This window comes from Jaculus jaculus, chromosome 13 (assembly GCF_020740685.1).
Source record: "Jaculus jaculus isolate mJacJac1 chromosome 13, mJacJac1.mat.Y.cur, whole genome shotgun sequence".
In the NCBI taxonomy this organism is placed as follows: Eukaryota; Metazoa; Chordata; class Mammalia; order Rodentia; family Dipodidae; genus Jaculus; species Jaculus jaculus.
The window spans coordinates 44,381,035-44,390,552 of record NC_059114.1 but is presented as its reverse complement, the minus strand read 5'-3'; the positions used below and the strand labels follow the sequence as shown (position 1 = coordinate 44,390,552).

General features: G+C 42.6%; 1 pseudogene; it reads right to left on the bottom strand.

The window, feature by feature from the left end:
- Positions 1-1,544: 1,544 nt before the first annotated feature.
- LOC101600074 lies at positions 1,545-2,786 on the bottom strand (annotated as a pseudogene).
- Positions 2,787-9,518: the final 6,732 nt, after the last annotated feature.

The following is a 9,518-nucleotide window of genomic DNA, read 5'->3' as shown; positions in this document are numbered from 1 at the left end:
ATTAAGGGGCAAGAATGGGTGTTCCAGGGCCTTCAGCCACTGTAAACAAACTCCTTATGCATGCAGCATCATGTATATCTGGCTTAAATAGGTTCTAGAGAGTTTAACCAGGTCCATAGGCTTCACAGGCAAGTGCCTTAAGTGTTAAGCCATCTCTTCAGCCCTCTTTCACTTTTTTAAATTAGTTATGTATATAGTGTGTGTGCAGCCATGATGGTACCATCATTAGCCTTCTCTCTGTTACTCCCCCATGTGGATTATGGGTGTTGCATTGTGGGGGTAGCTATCAGTTATGGGGGGAGTCAATGTCTCTGTGCATGATGACCCAACTTTCCATCCCCTCTTCCTTGAATTTCCCTGAGCCAATGTTGGGTTCATTTTAGGTCTATTTCAGTGAGGAGGTCTTGGGAGTCTCTGTGTCTCTGGATATATGATTTGGTAGGAGTTGAGTGTTCTGTGTATCTATCTCCTTCACCCTTGTGCTAATACCAGGTTCACCAAGAAGGCAGCTCTTGCTCATTACCCCACTAACTTTATGGTGTCAGCTGGTGTCCTGGTGAGGTGCAATAGAATGATTCTCTCCACAGGTTCTGCCTCCATCTGAAAAAGAGAAGCAAATTCTCCAAAGGAGAGTGAGGTCAGTGCAAGATAGATACATGGGCACCCATTATTATTTTAGAGAGAATGTAATAGGTGTAGGCCTTCCTGTACCCTGCTATTGTTGAGTGCTTGATATTGAAGTGTGGGCTCGTTTTTGGATATGGTTCTGACTTGTTTCCCCATTCCAGGTACGGGTTCTGTTCCACTAATTGGACCCATTAGTCAAATCAAGAACAGTTAGTAACCCACAATGGCTGTGTGCCACTATTGCACTTGTGTGAACATCATGTCAGGTTGATTGCTGCTGAGTAGCTTAGACCACAGGTTGCTTAGACAGACAGGTTGTTCATTTTCCCCCAGTCACTCATGTAACACCTTCTGTCCCTAGACAAGCTAACTGTATGGGGCTTGACTCTCTCCCAGTTTCTAGCCAGGTCAACCTGCTCAATGTTCTGTCCCAGCACCATATGGTGTCTTCGGCAGTAGGGTCTTACCATTAACCTTTGGTGGGTCATCAAGTACTCTGACAGAATTCTGTCTTCTTTTGGGAAACCTTGTAGGTCTCTCTGATCAACAGCTCACTGTGAATGTTACCTACATGCTGGTACTGGGAGTTACAGATCAGCACCAAGGGAGAAATGAAGCTTGAGACACTTTGCAATTACACTACATAAAGAGAACAAGATGCCCCCGCCCCTCATTCTTGTGTTAGGAATCGGGTTTTCGCTGGTCCCTATCTGGCAATTGTCCAATGGCTCAAAGGGCAGCAGAGGCAACAGGCAGTTACTTCAGAGCCTTACTTCACTGGGCATGGATATGGAAGCACGTTACGATGTCACCCCAGTGTCACACACCACACCACTTTCTCCTACAATGGCAGGTCCAGCTGATACAAATGCAGACAGACAACACAATATTTATTCTGTGGAGACACTCCACTCGGACTAGGCAGGAGCTGTGGTTTCCAGTGCAACTTGTCCCAAAAACTTGTCAGGATCATTCTTGCTTTTCAGGTTGCTTGTTTCTTAAATTTTGCACTCAACTTTTACTTCTTTCTTGGTACTGTTAGTTCCAAACATGACCTGCACAGCAACTAAGGGTTGTTGATACCCAACACATAGTTTTTTTCCCCATAATATGGAAAATACTTTAAGTCTATAATTCCATTATTAGGATAAGTTGATAGATTTGCTATGCTTTGATCCTTTAACAAACAATCTATCATTGGATTTCCTTCAGGCTTTAATCTGATTGTTCTGTTCATTTTCACAAGAAAACAAGGTTGTCCTTTGGAATAGCCAAAATCAGGATCATTCATACCTCTACCTTCTTGAACGGAAACAGGAAACTTACATGCAACATAAAGTGGACCCTTCTGTTCAAATAGTGCTCCATCAGGACAATTTGTGAGATTTTACTGTCCTTCTAAAGAATATGGCTTCAGAAACTTCTGAAGGACTTCAAAGTACTGTTGGGAGCCATTTGGCAGCAAGACATTAGCAAAACTATAGCAGCCTACATGTAAGCAAGATTATGTATATACAGTGTCGGAAGCCATTTGGCTGGCCTTAATAGTCTCTTGTACTGAGAAGTGATTGAAGTGCAAAAACTCTGTAACAGGAAGATTTTTTTTTTTTTTTTGACAGAAACTTGTGTGAGACTCATGGAACTTTTGTCCATGGAAAAACTGTTTGTAAGAAGATATAAAAAGGAATGCTATGAAATAAACCTTGCTTCAGTCCTGGCTTCAGCCCTTGCTTCAGTCCTGGACTGGAGTCCTTGCTTTCAGTCTTTCTCCTGTCTTTCCTTAATCCTCACTCCCCATCAGGCTCAAACCCTTTCAGCCGGCAGGCTCCAGAAATGTACCCTTAACAGGAACTTTGGTCAGATTGGCTAAATGTATATTTCAATGCAGTCAGTGGTTTTGGAAAAACCATCAGTCCTGGACTGGGAATCTGGTTATGACATTTCAGAACCTCATTATTCAGAGTCTGAGGCATAGCCCACATTGTGAATGTGAAGAGGGCAGCCAATAACCCATTAAAAAAAAAAAAAAAAAAAACAGGTAGAAGAGCAAGATCAAACCCCAGCTCTTGGCTGTGCACCACAGAAACTTTCCAGTGCTTGTAGAGGAACAGCTTCCACTAGGCCAAGGTCTTGTTGAAGGACTTCTCATTCTTCATCATGGTGGGTGTGTGGTCAGTGAGGGGAGCAAAGACCCTGGGGATGAAGGTGGTGAGGAGCTCGGCAGCACCTACCACCCCAAGCCGACTGGGCCGCATTGAGCCACGTCTACTAATCTTAAATTTGGTGTCTACTGTCAGAGTAGTGCAGGCCCAGAGAACTCCCTTTTTGCTCCTTTCTCCACCTGGAACTCAGCTGCATGTCCACCACCCAAGCAGCCCCAGACCAGTAAGTTTGCAATCAGTTCTTCCCTACACCCACAAGAGATACTACCAGAGCAGCTCCAGCCCAGTGAGTACATAATGGACTCTTTGATCCCCACAATCCAACCATGTGTCCACATTGGGAGCACCCCTGGCAAAGTGAGTTTGTGAATTTGTGGTCAGCTCTACCCTCCCCCACCAACCGAGCTGAATGTCCACTGTGGGAGCAGTCATGATCCAATAAGTTCACAGTTGACTCCTTCCTCCTCTCCAACCCAGCTTCTTTTTGGCCACAGGAGTAGCCCTGGTCAATACCTCCCTCCCCCATCTCAGCCACCTTGGGTGCCAGTGGAGCAGCTGAAGAGGGCAAGCAAGTTCCCAACTGGTGCCCAGTCACTGCAAACTGGCCCTGAGATCCCCATAGAGCTGTTATAGTAACATTCTTGACAAGATATAGGGAATAATCTCCAAATAGGCAAATAAATCCCAATGCAAAGCAAGAAATAATAGCTGTAAGTGAACTGCAAGCCTCCTCATTCTGGCTAGTTGATATAGTGCTGGAAAATCCTATGCAGGCTGCTGGATGAGCAAAGTCATTAACAGCCTTAAGCAGCAGTGGACCCTGCAACCTACACAATGGGCCAGTTAGGCAAAACATGCCCACAGGTGCAGGTCAGTTGTGGAGGTGCTGGTTGAAAGACCCAGAAACTAAATTAACTTCATGAAGGGATTCAGTAAGGTGCTGCCCTGGCTGGGCTTAACTTTCGGGTTTTCCATTTAGGCAGAAGGCAACCACCCTGACATATGGTTAGGGAAGGTGCTCACCCAAAGGCCGGAGTCACCCCCTAGCCTACACATGCCCAGAATATGCCTGAGGCCTGTCCATTCTGCTCTTTCTGCCCCAGCCAATCACAATAAAGACTACCTCATCTGCCTGGGGTTCCCCTAGCTCCCACCTCCGCCCTGCCCCCAACCTTGCCCACCAAAATCCCAAGCCAATCAGAAAAATACTGTTGAAATCAACCAATCATGTACCCATCCCCTTCTTCTATGTTCAAATCCCAATAAAAACCCTACCCTCCCCCTACTCGGGGCTGCTGTATGGAACCACTGCATTGGTGAAGTCAAGGGACCAAGCTTAAGCCCGAATATTAAAACAATGCTCCTTGTCCTTGCATACATGTTTGGTTCTCCTTGGTGGTCACTGGGGGTGCCGAGAACTGGGCATAATATTTGGGGGCTTGACTGGGATGGATACCCTCAGAGATGACTGCTGAGGACCACCAACATGTGGAGCTCAGGTTGCCAGCTGGTACGTGTGCTTCTGTGTCATGCTTCTGTGCTTTATCTTTCCTGAAAACCTGTCCTTCGTTCTTCCATTCATTAGAAAATTGTGGTTGGGCGGACGTGCCCCTGGAAGCCAGTCTGTTCAGAAGGCAGGTCCTGGGTGTCCCAGGCCTGCCCAGAGGGATTTCATCCCCTCGTTTGTAGAGACAACGTGGGTTGCTACCACAGAACGACGAGGTGCTGTGGTCTCATTCAGTTTTGTGGTAGCTGGCCACTTTGTTCAGACAGGTCCTGGGTGCCCCAGGCCCACCCAGAGGGGTTTCATCCCCTCATTTGTAGAGACAACGTGGGTTGCTACCACAGAACAACGAGATGCTGTGGTCTCATTCAGTTTTGTGGTAGCTGGCCACTTTGTTCAGACAGATCCTGGGTGCCCCAGGCCCACCCAGAGGGGATTTCATTCCCCTGTCTGCAGAGACAATGGGAGAGGCTGTTGTCTCAGTTTGTTGTCACTGACCAGCTGTTTCTTTTTTTTGCAGTCTCTTTTTTTTTTTCTCTCCTTTCCTTTGTTGGAATTACTATTTGTGTGCTTTTTGTTGTCTCTTTTTCCTTTTCTTTGTTGGAATTACTATTTGTGTGCCTGGACAGATGGGACAGACACAGACTACCCTGCTTTCTTTACTGACTGACCACTTATAGGACTTTAAAATTAGGGCCCCTCTGAGTCACAGCATTCCCTCTTCAGGTTATGGGGCCCCCAGACCAAGATGGTAATCAACTTGGGATGATTGTCAACAATTGCTACAGATTCTCTTTACTAACAGGAAAGAGAGAGAAGCCAGACTGAAGCCCAGAAATTTGTTCTAGGCACTGATGGGAATCCCACCAATAATCAAGCTATCATTGATACCTTCTTCCCTTTGACTAGAGCAGACTGGGATTTCAATACAGCAGCAGGTAAGGAGGGAATTAACACTCCCAGAGGGAGGCAGGCTCATTTTAGGAAAAAGTCGTCCAGGTCATTTCTGGATTTCTGGGCATCCATGTGGACCCACATAGCTTATCTGACTAGGAAATAAAAAGCTCAGGAAAAAAATTCCCCTCACTCCCTTTAAGCAGCAAAACTACAAGCCAGCTTTGCAAGTGCTCCAAAGCAGCTTGGGTCAGAGTCAGGTGGCAGACAGACAATGGCACCTGCAGTCTTCTTGGCCATTACTTCCACGTGTACTAGACGGACCCCTGGGGAGTGCCAGGAGTAGGGCAGGACTGAACTAAGATGTATACAAGCCCCACCCAGCTGCAACAGTGCACCGAAAAGTGGCAGAAAAAAAATGTGCCAACTTTGTTACATGATATAATAAGAATAGTTACTAAATTTATGTTCCAGGTCAACTTTAACTTTCATAAAGGATTATTAAAAACAAAAGAATTCTCTCTAAAGTGGTAACTTATAATTTGTCAGATAAAAAGATTGTAATGTACTTTAAAAAAGAAAGCAGCTGACCTGACTTCTAGGCATGCCTGCCTCAAGATAGCAACAATATTTGCCTTAGGTTGGTGTCTTATTGGTATTAATGACATAAAATTGCCTTTAGACTACTCACTGGTTAGTGAGTAATAAGATTAATTAATTTGGTGTAGGTTTTCATAATAGCTTTATAAGAAAGATGGTTAAAATGGGATAAGATAAATTGATTAAAGAAACTAGAAAGAAATTTTTCAATGTTGGGACATAGAATACTCATTAAAAATGCTTTTTGAGTGGTACTTAGATGTTAAAGTATGTGAATAAAGGTGTGCATATGTAGAAAAGAATTTTCAGACTAAACCTAAATACCATGCCTAAATTTATAGATTTTTCAACTGTTTATAGACTCTTAAGGATACTCTAAGAGTTTTATATAGAGACACAGTCCTAATTTAATTTATCTTACATTAGACACAGGTGATGCCTATGTTAGGTGGGTCACAAAGTCATAAGTACAGGTGTAATTGGAGGTTTAGCAAATGGGTAAATTTGCTATGTAAAAACAAACTTCAGAATAAGATAAGGAATGTCAGGATGCTTATCTCTCTGCTCTGTAATTTCATTTTGCTCTTGCTTTCCAACATATGCTACTTAAATTCATGAAAATCTGGGCTCTAAAATATGGATGGAAACTGAGTCAAGGTATTTGATAAGGTTACAAACACCTTACATAAGACAAGCATCAGACTTACCTAATGTGTATATCAGGGGAAGGGCCCCTTCATTGAAACATTTAATTGGATTAAATCTAATGTTTACCTGATGCCAAGGTTTTAATCAGTGGAGATACTGACTATTATGATAAGGCCTCACTCATTAACAGGTCACTGATGCTAATTTGTTATGATTTAAGGGTTATAAAACTGGCTTTAAGACTCTCTCAGTAAAGTAGATTAGGTTCCTTTTTTCATCAAAGTTTTAACTATTTTAAAGATAAAAAGTCACATAGGAATGGTTAATTTCCAAAGGTGAAGTACTCATACCTAAAGATATTGTGACTTTAAAGATAGCTTCTGTATTATTTACGCTAATTCTATTGAATGGTCATAACGAGGTTTAATCACTTAGGTTTAAGTGATTTAATTTCAGTAATAATAACTTCCATCTTCCTGAGATTTGTTGGGATAGCTTGCTTAAGCTTTATCAAATTTAAGTCATGGGTAAAAGATAAATTTGTTTTATGTTAATAAAAATTTCTGTGGTACATAAAATCGATAGCTATCAAGTTTAAGCCAAAATCATTGGTTGTCAAATAATGTTTTTTTCTTTCAAAAAGATTTATCAAGGGTTATATTAGAATTTAGCTAGCTGTTTTGTTTTTTAAAAAATTTCAAGCTCTGTGGTTCTGTTTCCAATGTTCTCTGGGTAATTTATACCAACACAGGTATCTGAACTAACCAAAGATGCTTTCAAACACAGGTGTTAATACTTTATACCATCTTACTTGTCCTTTTCTGACAATTTCTAGATTAAATGAGTTAGTCTGTAAATCAATTGGTACTGTTTTCAAGACTGGTAGCAGGTTCTGCCTATATTTATAAATGTTAGATATTTAAAATATGAGATATTTATAAATGTCAGATATTTAAAATGTGAGGTGTGCCTACTTTCTATGCCTCATATATAAATAAGGCTTATGCTGCCATAGTACAACTAAAATTTTAAAGATAGGACAACATGATTTTAGAAGCCTTGTGCCATTCTTTAACTAAGTCTATTCCAGTAATCAAATGTGCTGTATATGTACATACATCCAGGCTGGTGTAACTTCCTTTCTAAGTGTGTTAATTACTTATGTAGAAGCCAAAGCCAATTGGAATCATCAGAGCAAGAGGTGCCAATATTTTTGCCTGTGCTCCCAGGTCATGAGGCCACTGGAGATGATGGGACACTTCTACACTGGCCCCCTGGTAGGTCACCTGTCTTCCTGAGCAGGGAGGATATGGAGACCCAAACAAAACTGGTGTACAGTCTGAGATAGGAGAGTCACAATTGAGGAGCAATCAGTCCTCCTGACTTCCCAAAATGGAAAACTACTTGGCCAGCATGGCCTTAACTCATCCTAACAGAAGACACCAGTAAACTATGGGGCTACTTCTGTGTCCCTAAAGTCTCTTTGAAAAGCCATTAGTGACCTCCAAAACTAACCCTTAATTAAATGTGGCTATCTGCATGGTCTTAAACACTCAGAGAGAAATGTATAATATGTATAATGTAAATATATTAAAAAAAACCTTACATATATAAATGGCCTATTAAGTAACACAAGAGCTCTCCAAGAGGGGAAACAAACATTAAGCCATCTTCTCCCCATAGTTTTAATTCTATAATAAAAAAAAATAGAGATGTTCAAAGGGTTATTTTCGAATCTAAAGTATGTAAATATGTAAAATATATAAATAATCTGAGAGACTGGGTGCCACAAGACAGTGAAACACCACTGGAAGGGACCCTACATCTTCATCCTGACCACACCTACCGCTGTGAAAATGGACGGAATTGCCACTTGGACCATCAGCCACAATGAAAACGCAGCACCCCACTCAAGCTTCAACTCAAATGCTCCTGATCCTGACTGTGCTCCTAACTGTATGTGTTATGGCAGCTACTCTCCACCAAGTTTATAATCTGACCTGGCTAATAACCAACGGGGGAAATTCTTGCCCCACGGGGAACCTGGTTTCCTGATTTGATCTTCGACCTCCATCAACTAGTGGGTGACTCATGGGACTCTGTGGTGAATCAGGAAATTTCTTATTTCTATGTATGGCCTGGGCACTTAGGGAAAGCAAGAATCAAAAGGGGCTGTGGGGGACCTAAAGCCTTCTACTGTGCTGGATGGCAATGTGTGTCTACTGGAAGAGTATATTGAAACCCTCCTACTAAGGGGGACTATGTGTGGCCTGAAGGGAAAAATGTTTTTATATCAACCATGGTTCAGTTATTCCCCATGGTTAACAACTCTGCTGTCTGCTTTAGTAGGGCCATTACTTTTATTTTAGTTACTAATCACAATAGGACTTTGCATTATTAATAGATTAGTGACTTTTATTAGCTAATGCATTAATACAGTACAGCTAATGGTTTCAATTAAACTCCACTCACTTAACTCAATTGGGATCCAAGATTGACTCCTCATGGTACAAAGGGAGGGGGGAATGAAAGACCCAGAAACTAAATTAACTCCATGAAGAGATTCAGTAAGGTGCTGTCCTGGCTGGGCCTAACTTTCAGGTTTTCCATTTAGGCAGAAGGTAACCACCCTGACATATGGTTAGGTAAGGTGCCCACCCAAAGGCCGGAGTCACCTCCTAGCCTACACATGCCCAGAACATGCCTGAGGCCTGTCCATTCTGCTTTCTGCCCCAGCCAATCACAATAAAGACTACCTCATCTGCCTGGGGTTCCCCTAGCACCCATCTCCTCCCTGCCCCCAACCTTGCCCACCAAAATCCCAAGCCAATCAGAAAAATACTGTTGAAATCAACCAATCATGTACCCATCCCCTTCTTCTATGTTCAAATTCCAATAAAAACCCTATCCTCCCCCTACTCAGGGTCGTTGTATAGAACCACTGCGTTGGTGAAGTCAAGGGACCGAGCTTAAGCCCGAATATTAAAACAATGTCCTTGTCCTTGCATACGTGTTTGGTTCTCCTTGGTGGTCACTGGGGGTGCCGAGAACTGGGCATAACACTGGTGACTGAGTCAGAGCAT